The sequence below is a fragment of the Cavia porcellus genome, unplaced genomic scaffold (genome assembly GCF_034190915.1).
Source record: "Cavia porcellus strain 051 isolate PalLab524CR breed Dunkin Hartley unplaced genomic scaffold, mCavPor4.1 scaffold_1, whole genome shotgun sequence".
Classification (NCBI taxonomy): Eukaryota; Metazoa; Chordata; class Mammalia; order Rodentia; family Caviidae; genus Cavia; species Cavia porcellus.
Window position 1 is genome coordinate 203,578,453 of NW_026947484.1, and position 24,188 is coordinate 203,602,640.

General features: G+C 40.6%; 1 pseudogene; it reads right to left on the reverse strand.

Annotated features, from left to right (window-relative positions):
* LOC100720880 (protein lin-9 homolog) overlaps positions 1 to 10,227 on the reverse strand; it is a 56,206-nt pseudogene extending 45,979 nt beyond the window's left edge.
* Between the last annotated feature and the right edge of the window lie 13,961 nt (positions 10,228 to 24,188).

Consider the following 24,188-nt stretch of genomic DNA (forward strand, 5'->3'; position numbering starts at 1 on the left):
TGAATGATAGTTTTGCAGGATATATCAGTCTCGGTTGGAAATCATTTTGCTTTAGGATCTGGAATACTTCACTCCATGCTCTTCTTGACTTTATCGTTTGTGCTGAGAAGTCTGCTGTGATTCTGATAGGTTTTCCTTTTAAGTGATCTGTCTTTTCTCTCTGACAGCTTTTAATAATCTATTCTTGTGTTGGATTTCTAGGATGGTGATTATTATATGTCTGGGTGTAGTTTTATTTTGGTTATGACTGTTTGGAGTTCTATATGCTTCACTGATCCTGATGTCAGTTTCTGATCTCATGCTTGGGAAATTTTCAGCTATTACTTCTCTAAATATCCTCCTGACATCCTTCATGTTGTCTCCCTCTCTTTCATTAATCCCTATCATTCTTATGTTATTCTTCTTTGCATCATCTTGCAGTTGTTGAATTGTTGTTTCCTGATTCCTTGTTATTTTCAAAAGAACTTTCCTTTCCTGTTCACTAGCTGCAATCCTGTCTTCAAGGTCTGAAATTCTATCTTCACTTTCATTAAGGCGGTTTTTACAACTTTCAGTGGAGTTTTTTTATTTTCTGTATATCTCTGTGCATCTGCATTATGTATTCTGTTTGTTTCTTATATTGCTCGTCTAGGGATTCTATCTTTTTGTTTAGTTCCTCCAATTTTTTATCTGTGTTTTCTTTAGATATATTTAGAATCTCTTTCATTTCTTTTATCATTTCTTCTTTTATCTGGGAGATTATTTCGAGTTTGAATTTCTTTAAAGCTTCCTGGAGTTGCTTGTCAATTTCAGTGGCTATTGTGTCCGATATATGAGGTGGATGGGATATATTTTCTTCTATATACATCGCTCCTAGGGTTTCTTGAGATGGGCTGGAGTTTTGAGGTTGTAATTTGGTCTTTCGTTTTGTCATTTTCCTATATTTCTGTGTTTCAAGTGTTATTTGAAAGCTTCCTCTGGATCTGTTGAAAATCCCCTTCTATGTTTGGAGCTACTGAGACTCTGGCACCGCGCTACCCCAAGCCATTGGGCCTACAGAACCAGTGGCCCTCCTCTGCCTGCTCAGAACTCCACAGTTCCAGACAAGCTGGGGCTCAGGGACACTGTGCGCCCACCTGCCCCTTGGAAGCTCCACAGTTCTTCAATCGCAGCCGGGTTAGGGTACTCACCACAGGCCGCAGTGGTTCAGGAACCTGTGGACCCTCCCTGGTTGCAGAGATATGTCCTCCAGACATGCAGAGAGGCCGGTGAGGGCACCCCAGATCTGCCCAGCTCCTCCTCTGCAGACCTATGGCCAGGCGCGGCAGCTAAACAGGCTGGGCTAGGCTCGTAGTGTGGGCCAGCCCACCTATCGGGAGCTCAGCAGGTCTCCAAGTGAAGCCGGAATGGGGAGGCTGATATGGAAGCCTCAAACCCACCTCTCTCCTTCACTGCACCTGGAAGCCTGGGGGAACTCCAGCAGTCTGGGCGGAGATATCCAGAGTCCTCCAGACACGCAGAGAGGCCGGTGAGGGCACCCCAGATCTGCCCAGCTCCTCTTCTCCCACTTCAAATCTTTACCAGCACCAAGAATATGACTGACTGTTGCATAGGAAATGCTTTTTGAGATTGCACATCTTATACTTTTAATTAAATTTTTGATGTGATCATGAATTCATCATGTTATTCTCAAAAATATTCTACTAATGGCATGAAAGTAGGTCTCTCATTGAATACAGATGGTCTATTGCAGTGGAGCTAAGTGAAAAATGTAAGCCTACAAGCATATCCCAAAGTCCAGATCCATCCAGCTTCATTGGCATTCTGAAATTATTTGTGTCTTGATATCCACAGCATAAACACTAGAGAAGCTAGCACAACTGGCATGAGGACACTTGTAAACTGCCCGTATGAAAAATTTTACTGTGTTCTTTATTTTAGATTCTTTGTATTTGGTGGCAACATTATCAAATTCAACAAGCAGGGCTTGTTCACCTTGCATGGGAGACAGAAGGAGAGAAGGGCTGAATGCTCTCCCTCCACACTGCTGCCAGCACTGGTCCTGACAACACAGGGTCTGTGAGTGAAGTAAGAAGACAGAGTAGCCATGCTTCACACACTCAAGTGCCACTGTTGGTGATGCAGGTCTCACATGATCCTTGCAGGATACAGTAAGTAATAGGACCTGTACACCCATAACTCAAGCCACCACTTTTAGCCCAGGATTCAAGTGACCTGTGTGGGAAATGAGATAGGCAAACTATAAAATTCTAGGGTGTTCTGCTTCCAGATTTCCCCCGAAGAGGGCAGTAGAGTGGTAATCAAAGACGAACCAGATGAAGGATAATACTTCTGCATATGATGAGCGCCCCTGCAGGGTCAAGATATTACCCTACCACACAAATCAGGTTTCCCTTGAAACAGATTTGGAGAGGGTGAGAAGAATCTCTTGGGATTACCTGGGAAGATCAGAATTATTGAAAGGCAATCATGGGGCCAGTATGCTGTGGTGTCAAGCCAGAGTTCTTGAATTGAATTTTCAGAAGTGGTCGACCTGAAGGATTAAACATTGATTTAGTTCAGTGATATGTTTCTACTCTTACACTACTGCCTTTACTGAGTGGAAATTAGCAATTTGTATAACTGTATATCTATATCGAGGTGACTTAAGGTTTTCTCTATAGTCACAGACCACTTTGCTCTAATTAAGGGCTGCTCATAAGTGGTTGTTAGATTTTGTCATATCCAACTGATATTTGATGATATTGTACTGGTTTACTTAAATATTATAAGCCGTATCTTAAAACTATTGCTTGCATCTCTTTTCTTCTTTATAACATGAGTTGAACTGTCTGAGTATCATAAACAATAATTTGTTCACTCCGGAAGAACTGGACACTGAGCCAAACAAATCACAAGTTCTAGCACACACACACACTCATACACACACACACACACACACACACACACACACACACACACACACAGCGCCATTCTAAACTCTCAATCTTCCAAAATGTGTCTGGAGAGGGTTAGGGTTAGAAACTTTAGAAAGCTCTACTCTGGTAGGCTCAGACAAGAGGCTTATTTTCTTTCATCTCTTTCTACTTCTCAAATCCTGTAACTATTATTCCTGGCACTATCAGAGAGGGGGGGAGGGAGAGAGACAGAGAGAGAGAGAGAGAGAGAGAGAGAGAGAGAGAGAGAGAGAGAGAGAATATCCTGGATCTCTTATTACCTGTTGTGACTAAAGCTGTCATCCACCTGTGCAGCCTCTGAAAGGTTATTTTCATGTTTACTCAGAGTATCCTCTGTGCTGGGATGGCTCTAAGATGAAAAGTAATTAGCCTACCCATAAAGGGCCAGATTTAAAAGTCTGTACAGACAATGTCAGACCAAAGACACAAGGGCGGGGTACAGATAATGTGCTGTAGTCTTCCGTTTGATTTCCTGGTCAGGGACCCAAAGCTGCGGTATACATGGAAAAAGCACCACTGCTCCACTGGGGTGGGAGATTCACTGGGTTTCTAAATGAGTACTATCAATGAACTGAAGAGACAATTTTATAAAAATAGATACTTTCCTATAAATGGAGAAAAGGAGAAGATATGTAACTACCTTTATAAGAATCAGGGAGGGGTGCTGGGAAGATGGAGTTCTGTGGAGCCTATGTTACAGATTTTTTTTTTTTATATTTATCTGTAACTTGCTTTAACCTGATAGCTTCAATGGGCTGTCTTTGAGTTAGACCAGGCTCTCTTGCCTATATATATTCTTTCCTATATATATTCTTGCCTATATATATTCTTTCAGTGGCCTAAGTGTAACATTTTTTGGCCTGTTTATTTATTTGTCCCTGACATGGCTTTACCACTGGAGTGAGGAGCAGGTTTGCAAAAAATTTCCTTGTTTATATCTAGCTTTTTAAAAAAAATTATTTAAATAAAGACTAAACAAATCAGAAATAAGTAGAAATAATACACAGTTTGAGAGAAAGAAATAAACAGTAAGAAATCACTAGTTGATGTTTACATATTGTTGTTCTACAAATAGTTGTTCAAGATACAAAAACGGAACTTGAAAAGTGGGAATTCAAACAGCAAGACCAAAAATAGTTCTGTTCAACCTTCCAACAAAAACTTAGTAACATGGTTGTCAATCCTATACACTTAAACATACATGCAGTTATCCATATCTTCAATTATGTTGAGATTAAACAAATGAAAGTAGGTTAAAATCATTCTGAACAAAGAATAATAGTATTGCTGGATTTCACATCATAATGCTCTGTGATCAGCACCGGATACTGTAGTTTCTTTTTCTTTTTTAATTTAATTTAAAGAAAGACTAAGCAAAACAGAAAACAGGTGGAAATAATACATAATTTCAAGGAAAAAATAAACAAGAAATCATTAGTTAATGATTACAGATTGTCTTCTTACAAACAGTTATTCAAGATACTAAAGTGGAGCTTATAAAGTGGGGATTCAAACAGTGAGATTGCAACCACTTCTGTTCAACTATCCACCAAGAACTTAGAAATATGGTTATCAATCCTAGACACTTAACATACATGCAGTTATCCATATCTTCAATTATGTTCAGATTGAATAACCCCAAGCAGACTAATATCACTCTGAACAAAGAATAATACTATTGCAGGGTTTCACATTATGACACTACAGGATCAGCACTGTAGCAGTTTAGTGTCTCTTTTTTCTTCGAATGTGTTCATTTCATCATGTGTCATATGATCAGTTCTCATAAACTGTTTATAGATTCGACACATGCATGAGACTTAACATGTATTTCTATCCATTGTATATTTAGAGGGAGAAACAAAACAAAGCAAGTCAAAATAAAACATTTTCCTATAAAACCATGAAATGAAATACATATATAAGACCATTGTACAAATCATTCTACCATGGTTCCGGTGTTGTCTCTTGTTGTGTCCAATACAGTTAGTCATATCATCAGACATAGTATAATTGAATATGTCAGTACATAACATTATTAATAAAAACAACTTGTATAAGTATAGAACTTCAAAGACCAGCCATTATCAAACCAGAATGTGTATCGTAGAGTCTTGCCATCTTCAGTGTAGTTGCCTATATTCTCAGACACGATACTATCAATCATATCAGTTTTGAATAAAATCTTCTCTGCTTCATTTCTGTTATGCTCTTTTTTTGCCATCAGTTGTCTGCTTATCTTCTTCATTCTGTTTCCTACTCCATTCATTGAGGCCTCTCTGCCACTGTTCTGGAATCCTAGAACTTTTCTCTCTCTCTAGAATGCCCTGCAATATTCTCTGTAGAGTTGGATTGGTGGTTGCAAATTTCCCAAATTCATCTTTGTCTTGGAAGCATGTTGTCTCTCCATTAATTTCCAGAGACAGTTTATCAGGTATATCAATCTGGGATGGAGGTTATTTTCTATAAGGGCTTGGAATAGTTCACTCCAGATTCTCCTTGACTTGATGGTTGGTGTCGATAAGTCTTGGTATTCTGATGGGCCTTTCTCTATAAGTTACATGTTTCTTGTCTCTAAAAGCTTTTAATATTTTGTTATTATATTGAATTTCTGGAATCTTGATTATTATATGCCTGGGTTTAGCTGTGTTTTGGTTGTAGGTGGCTGAAGTTCTGTATGCCTCATATATCAGGGTATCATTTCCTTTTCCTATGTTTGGGAAGTTTTCCTTAATTATTTCTGTGAATAAACTTTACAGTTCCTTTGTTTGTATGCCAGCTTCATCATTTACATTCTTTACTCTAAAATTATAGATCCTTTTGTCATCTTCTAGCCTTTGTATTGTTACTGCTTGTTTCTTTGTTATTTTTTAAAAAGTTTTCTCACTTTCATACTCCCACTTTGCAAAACTGTCCTCCAGTTTGGACAATCTATCCTTAGTTTCTTTCAAGCTGATTTGCCATCTTTCCATGTTTTTTAATTTCCCGGGGATCTCTTTGAATCTGCTTCATGTATTCTACATTTTTTCATATTTTTTCATATTCTTCACCAAATGGTTCTCTCTTTTGTTTGAGTTCTTCACTTCTTCAGTCTGTGTTTGGTTGAGGGGTGCTTAGTATCTCTTTAATGAATCTTCTTATATCTTGCCTTATTTGGCTAAATATTTTACTTTTGTACTCATCTATGAGGTCCTGAATAGATCTCTTTATGTCCACTGGTGCTGTGTCTGATATTGCATGTTTGCACTTCTCATTCTCCTTCATATTTCCCTATCTTGGGTCAGTGTTCTGAGGGTTGGGGCCTGGGGACTTTTTGTTGTTGCTTCCTCTTCCCATCTTTTTTGCTTCTTCCAGGAGGCCCCAGTTTCTTTCTTTCTTTGTTGCAATTCTTCTGAAGTGTGCTGGCTAGATGACCCTTCCCATTGCAGCCAGGGACAGCTTATGCTGTCCCCTTCCCTCCAGATCAGTCAGGCTGTTGTGCCCTGCACAACTGTAGTACTTGGCACCACCTCCCCTCCGGACCAGGCAAACCTCCAAGGCCCACTGGGCCAGTGTGGTTAGTGTGTGCCACTGCTGAAGGGACTTGAACTCAGATAACCTATTGGGTCTCAGCCGGGTCACGTGACCTAGGCCTATCTCATTCCACCAATCCCGTCTGGGAAAGGAACAATTGTCTGAAGTCACTGCTGCCCCTTGTACTTGCCAGTCCTGCCCCGTCCCAGAATGTCATCTGCTGGAGCCCCCCTTTCTATATGGCTCCACTCCCATCACTCACCACAGGTTGATGTAGGCACCCTCCCAACTCAGCCCTCCATTCTGCTTGCCAACCCCCGAAGTCAGTGTAACTGCACCTCCAGTGAATCAAAGCAGCAGGACCTCGTATAGCTGGGCCAGTCACAGCAGGACCCCAGCAAGTCACTGTGGGACCTCAGATGGTCAGCAGGTCACCTTAATTTCTTCTTGGGGTGAGAGAATGCATCTCACACTGTTCGGGGCTCCCCACTCTGTATTATGATGAATTCTAAGTTGACTATCTCAGGGAGCTTCTATAGCCAATTGTAATCTGTCTGCCATCTTTGCTGAGAACCCTATATCTAACTTTGAGTTACTAAGAGTGTGAGTATCTATTGCAGCAATACAGTGACCCTGAAATATTACCATATTTACATATGTGCATATATACATATATGTGTGTATAGATGTCTGTATACAATTAATAGAAGCTTTCTTCAAAAAGAATCAGCTTCTAATTCCCCTTCTGCTTTTGTTTCATTTTATTGGAGTTGTAGAGAAACAGATATTTTGATTCATGTACCAGGTTATCTGTCCTCTAGCTGTTAACTCTGACTTTTTGTTAAGTTCCTATAGCCGCATGTGTTCTCTCTCTTTTTAAAAAATAAGGCTTTTTTTTCTGTCTCTGATCTGATCATTAATTTGGTCCCCCTGAAATTTTTCTACTATAGTTTTATGCCCTCCCTGTCACAGTTAGCTAGAACTCTAATGAGATTCTTGCTCTGTGATTTACGTGGCTACAGATCCCATCCCATGAAGACACACTCTGCTTCTCCTAGGGTCATATCAAGGGGCAGAAAGCTCCATCAGGTGTGGTGACTTCTGTGAAATAAATACATTATTCCTTACCAAACTCATAAGTTGGTACCTAAAACTTATTAGTTGGGGGCAGTATGCAGAGGTAGAGATTTTACCCAGTAATTAATTCAGCCTTTGAGAATTAGTATACTATTACTGAACAGGGATTATGGAGGAACTAGCTAAGTCCTGTTTTGTCTTCCATACCTTTCATATTGTGCAGATACCAGAGGGTGAAAACCTTGAGGAAAATCTGATACTGAATTTTTGATGTCTTTTGAACTTTCCAGCCTCCCAAACTATGAAAAATAAATTTCTTTACTTAGCAAGACTGTATAGTTGTCTCTTTTTGAGCACTGCAGAAATAAACTGTGACAGCCTTGCAGTTGACTATTGCATTGGGGATCACTTGGATCCTCTATCTAAAATCACAGTTGACATGCATAGGATAGAATGGAGCATAAGTCTAGAAAAAAAATACCCAATATCTGTTTTTCCAGGAAGGCCTCCGGGTCTACTTTTATATCTACATCCTTGTGAGTCTGGATTATACTGCTCTCTACTCTCTTAACACCTCATAGTGGCAATTAAATTTCCACAAAAGACCCTAAGTGGCACTTACATCACATACAACCATAAATATCATCCAGTCTCCTTTTCTCCTTTTCATAGTGACAGTTTCTCAGAATTCCTTTTGGCTAAATGACCTTGACAGTGTGGCATTTATTTTGGCAACCATTCCTGGGATTCACCATGGTCAGTTAAAAGACAGACTTCGTAAATTAAAAATAAATGCTTCCTCCACTTTTTCCCTTTCTCTTGTGTTTTTGATTTTCTTTTTCCCATTTATCAGTCTACATTTTAAATAATTTAAGAAACTGAAGTGGGGATTATCCAGGGTAATCTAGCTACAATTTCAATGTCATCACAAATGTCCTTTTGGGAGTCAGGTGGAGAAGATGAAGCACAGAAGACAGAGCCATGTAAAGACATGTAGAGATGTGAATGATGGTGCAATGAGGTCAGGGAGCAGGGCAAGTTCTATCTTTGGGGGCTGGGAAAGCCAATGCTATTTTCATGCCTTACTTCTGGAACACATTCTCCTTGTGACTTGTTGTTTCTGGCCTTTGGATGCTGCAGTTACGAGCCAGCAGTCTGTAGCAACTTACGGAAGTAAGTCGATGAATGTAGAGAATACTGACTGTAGGAAATGTACTGTTGCAAGAGCTGTCCTTGAAAGTCCACAGCTGGCACTCTCAGAGGACCCCTGGATGTAGGGTTTAGCAGGTACCACCAAGCGGACCACAAGTAATACTGAGAAAGTGGGCTGAATTAAACAAGCACAGCAGTATAGGAGTATATATCACCATGCATGCAAACCCATCAATATCAAAAGGAGTTTCCCAGGACTAGAGTGGCTGAGCAGCTCTGAGGCACTCCAGTCCATTCAGGATCAGAAGGAGTTTCTAAGAAGGGATCTTGAGATTGCTGAGGCCCTGAGCTGGCTTGTGCACACCTGAGGTACTTTGGACACTGAAGTAAGCCTCCAAATACAAAACCTACTCATACATTTCTGCAGATCTTTGAACCTATGAAAAGTGCTCATCAGAGCCATGCGGGGTGTGCTGGTAACTTTTCTCTCATTGCTGACACAAAATACTTGATGTCCTAAATTAAGGAACGAGAGGTTTATTAATTAACAGTTTATGGATACTTCTGTTCACAGTCTTCTGGGTCTAAGGCAGAGTGACACGTGGAAGAGGGCAACATTTAACGGTGGCAGAAAACAGCAAAAGCAAAGAAAGAGAAGCATTACAAATGATTCTTTCTGTCCCTCATATTACGTGTAAACTGCCAAACTAGGTTGGTTGTAGCATTCACACCCATAATCCAAGCAATAGACAGTGAGTCAGTCAAAAGCCCTGGATTCTCCCCCTTCCTTGCCTCCATAAGACTCTGAAGAGACGTGTAAAGATAAATCATAACATTTCACACTTAATTACTCATGAACATCCCTTTATGCAAGACAGATTTTAGTGCATCTACAACAGTTGGCCAACTCCTAACAGTTTCAACATCGCGGAAAATTCCAAGCCTCAAGTCTCTCCTGAGACCTAAAGCAAACCATGTACAAATGAATAGTTAAGAACTTGCTCCAAAAGTTTTGCACAGCTCTTCCTCTATGGCATTTCCTGTGGTAGTGGCTCCATGGCTTCTTTCTTGGGTCCACTTCACTCCATCCATGCAGCTTTCCTAAGATGTTCTATGCTCCTGGATTCTCCAAACTTGTGGTGTCACCATTGCACCTTTGGCTTTCCATGCACATTTTCACACATTGACCTGTCAGGAGCACACTCTCTGGATTCCCAGGCATTCTTCTGAAAGCTGGGGGGAAATCTTTATAGCCTCACAACTCTTGCATTACTCATGCACCTAAAACCAGCATCACACAGATGATGACAAAGTTTGTTGTCAGCTGGAGGAGTAAGCAGTGTTTCCTCTATCTTGACTGTAGGGGTCAAGCACCTTGATTGCTGAGTATTCTGAATTTGATTCTGAGAAATAAATTGTCCATACCGCTTTCATTCTGTAGCCTGGAATAACTGCCACTATTTTGAAACTGGATGCAGCTGCCACTACCATGCTGGATCATGCTGCAGCTGCCACCATTCTGGAACATGGTACTCTGCAGCTTTCACCTCAGAGCAATGTCTCTCACTCTTTCAGTTTTGAGGCTGCAAAGCATAGAGGCTTGCTGCTTCCTGTTATGTGGTCAGGCCATCTTTTATATTCACATGTTCCTTCTCAGCAATCAAAATTTCTTCATCTTTACCTTTGGAGCCCACATCTTTCCCGGAGCACCCTTGCTGGCAAAACACAACATTTTCAATCATTCTGCTGGCCTCTGTGCTCTTCATGCTCAACATAGACCTGCAAGCCCCCAACTATATCAAGACACCAGTATTCAACTGCCTTGAAATTCTTTCTGCCTGTTTAATTAGTCTGCTACCCTTAATTTTAGTGAAAGTTTCTGAACAGGTGTAAAATGTAGACAAACTCTGTTACCCACAACATATATCATCTGGAATCCAGCACCCAATCCAGTCCCCCTCAACAGAAACCTTCTGTGCCCAGACTTTGTAGATAGGACTTCTATCAGCTTTCTGTGTTCCTGTGCTCTGACCAGAATCTCCTGTATGGAAAATCCTACAGTGTTCCAATACTATTCTTTTGGGCGACATTTAAAAACCTTTCCAAACACTAACAACAAGCCATTCCTAGAGGTTCTTGAACCACATTTTCAGGTATACTCCCACCGACAACTGTACTCCTCTGGTACCAAATTCTTTCTTGAATACTTCTCTTTAACTGTGGAAATAAATGTCCAACACCCAAATTGAAAGGAGGAAAAATATATTAGCTCACAGTTTGTGGAGGTATTAGTCCAAAGTCAGCTTGCTCTAGGGCAGGGTGGTATGGCCGAGGGGCAACATTCCATGGCAGCAGAAGACAGCAAAACCAACAAGAGTAAAAAGGCCGAAATGTGAGAGGAGAGATTTTTGTCACTTGTATTGTATGTAAGTACCCATTTTAGGATAGATGTAGTACTCACACCCATAATTCCATCACAATAGAATTAATTAATCACAGTCTCTAGATTCAGCCATCTTCATGACTGCATGAGGCTTTAGAGGAACATCTAGACACAAACCATAGCAGTTAGGATTCAATGACTTTATCATCCTTCCCTCATAATTTCGATACTAAAATCACTATCACAAGAAGCTACCATTCTCATTCTGCTCTGACCCAGATTCCTGATGATGAGCATCCAGAGGACTGCAGGAATCCCATGGCCTAGGTTTCAGTGGCTTCTCACAGTACTGTTCTTGGTGCCTTCCTCAGATTTCTGCCCTACTCCTCATTCCTGTTTGTTCCATTGTACTCTGTTCTTTGCAATCATCATGGCATGGCTGAGCATAACATTTTTCCTGTGTTTCTTGAAACCAGACTAGAGTTCAGACTGCATTTCTGACAGAGGACAAAGCTAACAGCAGGGGTCTTCTATCTCCCCTTGAACACATTTGTGATGGCTGTGGCCTTACTATCCCTAGGAAGACAGGCCACAATAATCTCATTCAGAAATCCAACAGCAGGGCTGCTCCCAAACAATCAGAGATACCCTGGTTTCTATTCACAGAAATCCTAGATTTGATTCTTACTCAGTTGCATTGATTTCTCTTCAAATTGTTGACAAAATTCAGGAAACACAGTACTGGATTTCCTTAGTGATGAATTCATCCCAAAGCTTCTGGGTTGTTTCTGGAAGGATCCTGAGAAAACCATGCAGCCCTTTGAGAGAAGATGAGAGTTCCAGAGATGATCTTGCAGTACTGGCTCACTCCCCAGGGTACAAATCTTCAGAGGGGCTCATGGAATATAGGGATATTAAATATCATAATATATGGTTCCAGACATGTACAATGGACCATTCCAATTGCCACATTTCTATGCAATATAGGCAATCAAATCTCATCCTCAGCAATGTAGCAAAGTGAAAGAGTATGGGCACTAACTGGAACCTGCATTATCCTATCAGTCTTTGAAATCTGACCAGGTAAGACCTGGAAGACTACATAATGGTCCGCACCCAATGGTCATAGCTGTGAGACTCATAGAATCACAGCCAAGCTGAAATTTAAAGACATGAACAGAATCTTTTCCTTTGAACCCAGCTTGCACAAGACCTCCTCTACTAAGGAAGAATATCACCAGCATCTTAGTAAGAATTTTTCTATCCAGATACAAATCATGTTGGCAAAGATGGGTCACATTTTTGAGTGTGTCTACATAAGGCTTTGCTAATACTGTTTTGGAATGTCCACTAGGCTTAGATTTAGACTAGTCTTCCCTAGAATGTAAATTCTTCCATGAATGTTCCATGAATGTATGTGTTATTTTCCGAAATATGAGGATGAATTATGAGGGAAGGCAGAAGGAAGTAAGAGGAAAGTAGATAATGTGATATCACCATGTTTCATCACAGACAAAGCTAACATGACAATAAGGACAGAGAACTAGAGAAGATGCCACATGGTCTCAGATAGGGCTACCATTTGTGCAAACACTATGGGCGCTGTACAGGCACATGCCCTCTCTGCACAACCTCTGTCCACCTTCCAATCCATCAGTTTCCTCTCTTTTAAGAAGAGTACTTCTGCTGGTATGAAAATTACCACACATGGGATCTACTACCTGAAGTGTCCCTAAACCAGTTTTTGTCTGAGATGATCTTCCTTTTCCTTTTTTTGTCTTTTTCTTTTTCTCTTTCTTTCTTTCTTTTCTTTTCTTTCTAAGTTTCTTTCTTTTCTTTTCTTTTTATTTCTTTTTTCTCTTTTTTCTTTACTTCTTTATTCATTTGTTTCTTTCCTTCTCACTTTCTCTGTACCTCTATATCTTTTCATCCTTCTGGCCCTCTTCATCCCCTTATTTGTCTTTCTCCTCTTTTTTAAATCTGCTTTCCTCTTCCTCTTCTACCATATCTTCCTCTTCTTCCTGTCATCCATTCTTATCTCTCTCTCTGTCTCTCTGTCTCTGTCTCTCTGTCTCTGTCTCTCTCTCTCTCTCTCTTTCTCTCTCTCTCTCTCTCTCTCTCTCTCTCTCACACACACACACACACACACATATTTGGTAGAGGACTTTAAACCTTGCATTTTCTAACTGAGTTCTATTGTCTAATTTTTCTGAAAACACTGTATTAAAAGTAATACAAATACTAAAGCAAAAAAATCAATTGTTCACCAAAATGGTGAAAGAATAGTTTTCAAACTGTAGAATATTTAATGTTTTTCAATAATGTATAGCTCTTCAATTCTTAATATTCTTCCAAGGAATAGTCATTTTCCTAGTTCTAGTAATCTGCTAATACAGTAATGTGTTCCTCCATTATAATACACACAAATTGAAAACTCCACTTTTGTCATTTTGAAACTTTTAAATGTTCATCATAGGATAAACTTCTTACTTATAAGTATATTTAGCGTGTTTTTTATGCATCCTAGCAATACACTGACCTAACAAATGTGGAGAAGCAGAGGTAGACACATAAAAGCAGCATAAAATCTATCAACCTTGGTGATATACATACATCAAGAACGACCCAAGATTCTTTCAAAAAGAGAGCATGAAAATATGCACTCATTATTGAAAATAGAAGAATAAAGCAGATGTGCTGTAACACAAAAGAGAAAGTTGTAGGTCTATAAAACATGTAAGTTAAAAAATAATTTTTGCATTGAAATACAGGAGCATCTTATAAATTCTCAGCCCTAAAACCTTAAACTTTTCTTATCACATTGTTGAAATGCATTGCCTATATTAAAGGAAGATATTTAAATTGATTCTAAATCAAATCTCAAAGATCTGACTTAAGAAGATTTCTCACACCATACAAATGTATCCCAACTGCATGGAAGAACTCTTAAGCATTTTGCCCTAAACACAAAAATGAACTGATATCCTCAGAACCCTGAATAATTAGGAAGAACCATGATTGAAATTTCTTGAGAGTAAACTCAAGTGAACTCAAAAGCCTCACTGAAAGGTCTGGAAAACCCATGCAGAGGAGGGCAGAGAGCAGGAGCTGATCCAGGCCTGATGTGGAAGCTCTGCTGTGGTCCATCCTGTGACCTGCAGTGATGTTGGAAAGGCACGCATTAGTGTTTTCGTATGAGAGTAAGGGGACCCAAATAAATACTCAAGTCACCAAATATGTGACAATAACATGAAAGTGAGGCCCAGAAAAGCTTTTCTGGAAATGCTTCTTAGGAAGTGATTAGGAGCAAACTCAGCTGTTTAGAAAGACAAAAATATTTGTACTCTGTTTTATAGCTATGCTGCACAGGCAGCATAGTTTGTCTTGAGCTTGGCAGAAAGAAATACGTTACTAATGTGTACTCAAGCAAGGTGAGGCGACCTATGCATGTTATTCCAGTACTCTGGGAGGCTGAGGTAGGAAATTGCTGGAATTTCCATGTCAGCCAGGGCTACATACTGTTCTAAAGCAGCCTGCACTACATAAAGAAATCACCCGAGAGACAAAAGCAACATTTTGTAGTTATATAAAATGTCTTCATTGTCCACACAGTACACACTAGAGAAGCCAGCACACCAGAGATGTGGGTATTAGAAAAATGCTTTTGCAAAACTAAATGTCACTGAATTTATTTTTAATGTGAGAGCCTTCTTAGTTTGTGCCAAACATTAAAATCCACCAATACAAGCCAGAGTCAAAAAGAGGGAGGTGCATACAGTATAAAAAATAAGATCAGAATCACTCACCACAATGACTCTCATCACATCTTCGGTAGCAACAAAGACAAAGTAAATCAGTCCTAATGAGACCACCCAGTCCATAACTGCCTCTAAGTGAGGCTTCACAGTATGATGGCAACCAAAGCTCATGGGGATCACACGGAAGTGGGCCAGTGACCACCTGACACAGACATAAACTCTGCAAATATCAGCATTTTTGGGGTTGGCAGTCCAGTTTTACTGATGTTTTAGAGGGAGTACAAAGCTGATTTTTCAAGCACTCACAGGAAAATATGAGTGGTCATGCAGAACTGATATAATATGTGTCTATCTTTATCTATGTCTCTGCCTCTATCTCCTCTCTATCTATGTAAATGTATAGATACATAGATTTATATATAGGTATACATGTATAGATATAGATATGGATATGGATATAGATATAGATATAGATATAGATACGGATTTGGATTTGGATAGAGATAGATCTACAGTGCCAAGCTGACCACAAGAACCAGATTATACTACATAAGATGTAAATAATACACATTACAACATAATATGTGGGAAGTCTACCACAATCATTAGCAACCAATCTAGTAGCTGCCCATTAGATTCAATCATAGAAAGGGAAACATTCAAATTTCAGCTGGCTTTCAGTTTTCAAAGTTGTACATTAAAAACACATTTAGTTTTTATGTAAAAATGTATTTCCTATTTCAACATGGTATTTTTATTAGTATATGATTTTAGTTGAAAAACATTACATTCCTCGTGGGATATTGGTAAATGTATACAACACATTTTAAATTAATATATGTTTAATTTTGTTGTTTATTTCTATTTGGGACTTTATATAAAAGACATTGTTTATTTTTCTCAAGCTCTTTGTAATATTTCAATCTTCTGCTGAGTTTCTAGTACTTTGATTATTATATGCCTTAGCGATATATATATATATTATGTCTATTTGGAATTTTATGCACTTTATTTATTTATATGTCAATTTTGTTACCCATGTTTTACAAGTTTTCTGTCATTATTTCTGTGAGGTAGTTTTTTATGTGGTTGTTGTGCAGCCTCCAGTTTTGTCTCTGACTGCAGTCAATCTGAGATTGTTCTTGGCTTTATCATGACTATTGGTTTGATTTTTCATGGTTTCTTGCTGTTTTGAAAATTCTTTTCTTTTCATGGCTGTTTTCCTCAATTCTCTATTTTAGATCTGATATGCTATCCTCCCTTTCATTTAATCTGTCATGTTTATATTCAGTACTCTTTTGTAATGTTCAGAATTTCTGTTGGAATATGCTTTATGGGTCCTATTTCTTTCCCATGTTGAGTACTTATGGTTTCCATGAATTCACAGAGCTCCTCCACTATTTTAAACCTCCATTTGCTTCCATGTGTTCCATTTTGATGAACATTTTTTTTGCAAATCAGAGACTATTATTTGCATAGCTTCTTCCATTCATTTTTTTTCATTTCCATTTCCATTGTCATCATTTCAGAAAATTCCAGTGTTTGAATTCGAATCTCTCCTGCCTCATTGTGCTTTGAATTTATCCTCTGTAGGCTTAAGGTCCAGGGTTGCATTTTGCTTTTGTGACTTGTCATTTTCTATTTTCATATTTTTATTTCATTTTGTTTTCTATGTTGATGCTTGTATATTCCATATGCATGATAGCTTTATCCCTAGTATTGAGGCTTCCCTAGAAAATGTCTCTTTCTCAAGGATGTCTTCTCGATGTAGATGGTTCTTGATCTTTGTGTATTTCCCAAGAATTTACTTTCTCATGCACTGAGGGTGACAAATTCTGTCTATTTGCTTCAGCACCTAGAACTTTGTTAGTGGTTGTGACCGCATAGAGTTATACAGTTATCATACAAGTGAGAAAGGTAACTCCAACAGGAATGATATGCTGGCTATCATAGTACAGTTAGGAATAACTATAGACTCAAGCACAGACTTACTACTGGCAAATTGTGGTAACTATCAACTTGATAATTTTAACCATAGGACCAAATTCTGCAGTTAATAACAAAATCGAATCTATACGTGGACATTTTATGCAATGATTTTCTTCTAAGTGTAGTTACTTTGCTGTGTTCTGTGATGGGATTAAGAAGGATGGGGACAAGATAGAGATATGAATGATGTGAAATACAGTAGGAGCAAGGCTGGAGGGCAAAGACGGTGGCCCAAGTTTTGAGTAACTAGAGAGCACAGGAGGAAACACAAGAACAGGAAGAAAAGGAGATTTAAAGTAAATCAAAAAAGAAAAGACAATATTTACTCTGATGAAAGTATCATACAATCACATGAGATATTGGAGAAAAGCAAGAAAGAAGATAAGTAGAGAAAAATAAAAAGAATGATATCGAAATCATAAAAGAGAAAAAAGACAAACAATCAAAAGCATAAACACAAAAATGAAAACAATATAAAACAAAATGAATAGCAACAACAACACCAACAAGAGAAAGCTTCAACTAGACAGAAAGAGGAACACCAGTCAAACAAACAGAAAGAGAAAAGTCCTAAAAGTCCACCGGTGTCTACATTTGAGGCAGATATAAGTCAGAGCCTCAGAATGTGTTGTGTACTCATGCCAAATTTGCAATAGGAATTTTCCTAGTTATGGGGCTGATAATCACATCTGGATTTAGAGAACAGCATTGCAGTAGTTTTCCCAAAGTTGTGTAATAAGAAAAGGTGACCACTCCTACCCACTTCTATTTTGCATATCTGTGTGCTGAGGCACAAAGTAAATTCACAAAATTTAACAGCTGCTGGCTTGTTCTCATGGTGGCCTTGGGTTTTTCCTTTACCCTGGAACCATCTGCCCATCATGTGTACCTAGTCCAATGCCATGCCGTGTTGCTGGCATCCTGCCTTTCCTAGATCAGCATGTGTACCCCAGCTGGGGTCTTGCTGTGTTACTAGGATCTCATTTCTCAGTGGGAGGTTGCATATGTACACAACACATTCCTATTATGCATCTTTTTATTTTTTTTATATTTTGGGCTTCATAAGAAAGAAAAGCTATATGATATTTAATCATGCATGCTTGATTGACTTCACTGAAATTATAAATTCAAAAAGTGTACATTTATCTACAAATCATTTTTTGTATCAGAGTATTATTCCACAGTGGTAATAAAAGTACCACATTACCTTTTTCCTCGCATTTGGATATCAAAGCCACTTTTAAGATTTATCTCTTAAAATTGTGGTACCATACATATGGGTATGCTACATGCAGTGAAGGCTGTGTGTTTTAGTGCGATAAGGCAGCTCCCTACCCACCTCAAGATTGCCTCCAAAACTACTCTTGTTCAGTGTCCCTGGTATCTAGGAAGGGGCATAAAAAGCAATGATAGTGGCAATGAAGGCCCTCTTAGTACCATATGAATCCAGAACTCCAGGCAGGTCACAGGTCAACAGTCCATGGTTGTGACCCACGCACTGAGGGATTTTGGCTCCTCATTGCTGATCCAGGTTGCTGGCTAAGCTCACAATAAGAAAATGGTCTGCCTCAAAGACAAGTCTGGAATCAGCCACAACAGGGTCACTGTATGACACTAACCTTAAGCCAATGGGCTCCCTAGAACAAAAAATGTGGCTATTGAGTGGGAGACTCAAGGTACCAGCAGAGTTAGCATGGGACAGTGGACCTGGAGAAATCTCTGGGTTCTGTCTGTCATGAGATCCTTACAGTTGCAGGGAAAGTGGTACGTCTTGACTTCACCAGAGTACCCAATCTTTAATGAAACCGACAGTGAAGGAGCATGGCAGAGCATGATCTTTGTCACCATAGTCTGGTACAGGTAAATGAGCCATAAATTGGGTTCAGAGGGCCATACCAATGTCATAACCAGAAGTTTAACAAACTCAGGGAAAGTTTCCTTCATCTTCTTGCTTCGTATTGAGTCACTATTCCTCCCCTTTTAACTCTGTTCCTCATACACTTCCAGCTTCGTCTTCTCTGTCTTTGCAATGCTCCATGATTTTTTACTATCACTCTTTCACCCTTTCCTCCATCAACATTCCTACATGGCTGTAGGAAAAACACAGTCAGGAGTAATGTAGTAGAGAGTGGATTATTCTGGTAGGGAGGAGACATGGGCTCCCTCAAGACCAGGCCCATGCTACATCAGGAAGTATACATGAAGTAAACTATAAGTACTACCCTTCCTGGGATGCTAGCAGGCTTTCCCCTGAAGCTAAGGCAGGAAATTCAGAAGTTTGAATTCAGCCTGTGAAAAACAGAATACACTATCTCAAAATTAAAAATAAAAAAATGGCATTATGAATGTAGCTCAGTGCCATGGGGAAGTGTTCAAACCCTTGTGCCACTAGTGTGATCATCTTCACCTCCATAAAATAAAAGAAAGAACATCTGACCCAGTAAATATTGCTGGGCTCGCTGAGTCAAAGAGCTTCACCTTAGGGTGCAGCAAACCAGCCAGACATCGGCCAAGGACCCTGAGTGTGGACTAATCAGCATCTGAGAAATGAGTGCTCCCAATTCAGAATCTGGGGCATCTGACCCAATCCAGGGCCTGGTCTTTGGATCCTCAAGTCAGAGAATCTTAGAATCCATTTGAGGGAGGTGCCAAAAGCATTTTGAAAAATCTGTACACAGAAGATGTCTATAGAATAGGACAGATGTAGAATCAGAGAGCGGATCATGTAGTCATCCTCAAGCAGCACATGTGGGCTCTAGCCACAGGTTTGTTTTTATCTGTAGCATTTGTAGATTGAGAGTCATGGTAAGGGCCTGGATCTATGGTGTATTGTTAGTTGGATTCAGGTGAGAGCTGAGTTATGGTAACGGTAACAGGCTAATGAACTAGGTTATTGATTGACATTGAACAGAATGGAGACTCAGGGGACATTAAAAAGGGTAGCTGCAAAGTAAATGTACTGGATCTGTACATGTGATCTGTGTGCATAACACATTTCCCTAGGGTGATAGATGAGGAGACACAGAGTATTTAGTGGAGGGTTAGACAGGCCCTAAAGAAAGGCCATGCCATGAATGTTGGCCAGATAGAAGCCCTGCCATGATGGGGCACAGGCTGTTTGAGCTTGAGGTTCAGAATCCTACTGAGGCACTCATCCTTCTTTTTGGAACCTAGGGAGACCAAATTTGTGTTCTCTCCTTGTTCACCTTGATCAATTCCACTTTTACAGCAACTCTACCTGTCAGAAATCCTAGGATGTTTCACTTTCAACTGAGAATCCTGGTGTATTCACCTTTAAAAATGTAACAAGTGAGTCCTTGGTGAGGGAGGTCTGAGCTTGGTTTTGGGGAGCAGATTCTTTCCAGAAGGAACAGGTTCCCTGTCCTTCCACACAGATGTATCCTGTGCATGAACTTGATGTGATTGGGTTGGGGAGGAAGCGGAGAGTCCTTTCCACCTACTCAGGAGAGGATAAACCTTAGCATACTCATTGTAGGTTATAAGGGATTTGAGAACTTCACTGTAAGAGTGGTAGCTACTGACTACAAGCAGTTTGCCATGGTGATGATCGGGTTGAGTGCTGATGACTTTGAGTGCTACACACTTTTCATCTATGGTGAGTCATCCCTGTATTCCCTCAGGGATGTGGTTCCTGGGACCTTTAGAATGTGGCTGCGAATCTCAGGAACCCAAAGTTTTCTTCAGTTCAAGCTCCTCTTTTAGGGAAAAGTTTGTTCTATGTACCTTTTATGGAAAAGGAGGTTCTGGATTCACTAGATTCACATAGAATTTATGTAGTGAGCCTGGGGTTATGGGCACAACTTTCATTACGGAACTAGGTTTCCTGAGGTAGGAATTCTGAAAGTTTAAAAGCATTCTGAACTACATACCAAAACATGGTATTAAAGATTTATATGTACAGTTGTCTCTTTTGCCCCTCTTCCTGCCATCTTGGACACAGGGAGGACCAAGAAGCTAAACTCTAAAGTCATAGAACGGTGTCGCTGTATCTCCAGGTCTCTGGGACTCATTGATAAATTTTTCTTTGCTGAACTCCAAGGTAAATATGAAATAATGTGAATGGAATATTGGGTGTTTAGCTCTGATGCCACTGCACCAAGGAAAGGCCACAGCAGATACACATCTCCCAGTCTCGTCACTGGAGTGATGATGGTTTCTTCCATGTGTCCTCAGGTCTGTGGGCAACAAGTTTTCCCTGAGACAGTATAGCAAAGGCCACCCAGATGGTAGTTTTGAGCTCAGGACCAAGTATCCCTAGCCTCATTAACTTGGGACACGTCCTCTCCATAAGTTGTGTCCTGCTGATCTGAGTCACCTCCTTTCTTATGTCTTGGGTTTGTCTGTTGAGAATCATCTCTCCTCTCTCCTTCAGCTGGCTCATTACTGATGTGGGAGATAACCTTAATTTCAGGTGGCCTAGCCCAGTAGTAAATTGAAAAGGGTACCACACAGAAACAGGTAGTGCTGCTTGCTGTACAACTAATTTGGTATACAGGCCAGGACGTATCATTTCCTGAGCATCTTTGAGGTCCAGTTGACTGATTTTCCCATTCTTGAGTCTGGAGCTCAAGAAACCCTTAGATTCTGAGAACGATGATAAAGAGTCAGTACAGGAGTCTTGAGCCTAAGATATGTCTCTGTCTGTCTGCCTGTCTGTCTGTCTGACTGTCTGACTGTTTGTCCACCTGCCTGCTATCATATTATTTCTCTTCCACAGAGGAGTGCATTGCTGACTGACTGTAAATGAGGCAGTGAGACAGTGAGTACAGCTGGTGGAGCGGATGGGAAGATGGTGTGGGGTGCACTGTGGTGGTCAGGTCTGCCTTTAGCCTCTCCCTCAATGCTACATTCGTGTACCACAGTGATTTTAACTTCTAAGGTGCCTCCTATCTGTGCAGATGCTGTTCGTCTGTCACTTCATTTCATGTTGTGAACCAGCTTCATCACCAGGCACAATGCCAGTGAGAGAACTGGAAGACACTTCTCAAAGCATAATACTGCCAACTGTCCTTTGAAATACTACTACAATTTTGGAGCCCAATTTTATGCCCAAATACACACTTGCTGGCAGTAAGCCAATGGTGTGCTCCTTATATACTGGTTCATGAGATTTGGGAAAGACAATGTGAACCTAATCCAGGATCATTCCCATGGTTCACCATCCCAAGAACCATTCTGATATAATGGTGCAGAAAAAGTACAAGAGAAGAGTATCAGAGTCCTCTTGCTTCTTTGCTGCTACTGGAAGCCTTGTGTAGGTCCTGGCAGGCTTTTGTACATGCTTATCACTCCTGTTGGACAGGACACTTTTAGTCCCAGCATGCGGTTCACCTCATGATAGCCTAAAAGGGTGTGGGTCAGTCCAAGAGAAGCACTGTGGAGGTCTGAACTCATGTTCAACCAGGGACAAATTCAACAGGCCCTACAGCAGCATCACCATCAGTGCAGGGGAACTGCATGGTGGTTTTGCTACAGGACAGTCATCCCAATACTTAACAGGATTCTGTGGATGTTAGGTGCTGCTGCCCTAAGCAGAAATGGCAAGGGAAGAAGCACGCTTCTCTTCTAGAACAGAAATGAGCAAAAGGGAAGTTCCGCCCCTTTGTCTGAAACCTGTGTACGCAATGCCCTTCATTTGATCATAAAACCCGGGGATTGTTTCCATTCAAACAGTATTCACAGTTTTACCCCCATCACCATGAAGTCCACCCTGGAAGGTACATTCAGATGCTAGGGTTTGATCAGGGAATGTGGGAAATGTTTTTTGCGATCCCATCCTCCTGGGAAAAGACTCAGTGTCTGACCTGAATGGTTCTTTCTGTATACTGGTAGCATTAGCTGCCCATCTAAGAAAACACAGGAATCACTTTCCACCCTTTCCAACTTGTCAGGACAGCATCCAGAGCAGACAAGTTCTGAAGGACACTAGATCCCATCTTACAAGCCCAAGCACGTCACTTTCATGCTGGACGTGAGAGTTGCAAGCAATGACCACTCTCTCCTTGCCCCCTCCAGTGAACCATTAACATCTAAACCAAGCCGCTCTCCTCACTATGAGTTTGGCTGGACACTTTTAGTCCCATCCCTGAAACCCTAAAAGTGATGGCCAATTCCAGATAATCACTTATGTGGCGATACTTCTTGCTCACCTGGGGAAACCTGCAATGGGTCCTCCAGCAGCAACTCCATCAGGGCTGTCGGGCAGGAGGGTCCTGGTGTAAGGAGAAGTCAACCAAAGATTTAGCAAGATCCTGTGGGTGCAGGGTGGTGGTGACCACCACATATAGTTTAGGGCAGAATCAAACTCCTTTTCTAGGCCATCTGTCAATTAGCTGTGGCCACAAACCCTCCATTTAACCCCAACACCTGGGGACTGTGCCCATTCTGACTATATTCAGAGCATTTCCCCTACCGCCACAATGAGAGGACCACTATGTAGTACATTGAGAAGCATGGTCTGGGCCAGTGGATATGAGGGATGTGTTGTTGTGTCCCCATCACTGGGGTAAGATTCCCATGGTTGGGCCTATGGCTGACTTCAATGGCCCTGTCTCCATAATTGTGACAGCAGCTACCTAACTGGTTAGGCACAAAACACACAAGTGTTTCCTGCTTCTTCTCCCCTTGTCAGGATAACAGCCAGAGTTGGCACTGCTCAGAAGAACCCTGGTTTCCCACCTCACAGACCACTACATGACACTTTCTTACTGATTGTTAGATGTCCAGTCTACGACCACCTCCTTTGGGCCACCGCCATTGAATCAGTGAGGTCCAAACCTAGGTTATCCAATAGCTGTCAGATCTGGGTCAGACTCAAGGGTGAGATACTTTTGATGGCAGTTGTGTTTTAAGTTGTGGTGAGGATACTGTCTGACCCAGAGGGCTCCACGCTTTGAGATGCGTATGAGGTTTGGTAGCCACAGCCCCACGTGCTGGCTCCTGACACAGAAATTTCAGCTAGAATCCCTGGCTCTTGTGATAGGCTTTGTGCAGCTAATGTTTCTTCTAATGTTGCACAAAAAAAGGCAGGTTTCTGTTGTCCCTTGTTCCTCTTGAGTATTCGAATTAACTGAATGAAGCAATACTTTGTGCTTCCTTCTGGGGTGACTACAGACATGAGATTCCTATTTCCACTATAACACGTTTCCTCAAGTTACCAGCATAAACTGTGTACTTATATATACTCTTCTAGTTCCAGTGATGACACCGTAACCATAACCTAATCCTGCATTGACACGTGTTAGAATGAAATGAGAAAAGGAATAGGAACAAGCTATGCCTTGGGAGATCACAATTACATGCATCCCTGATAACTACTAGAGCTTGCATAAGAAGGTT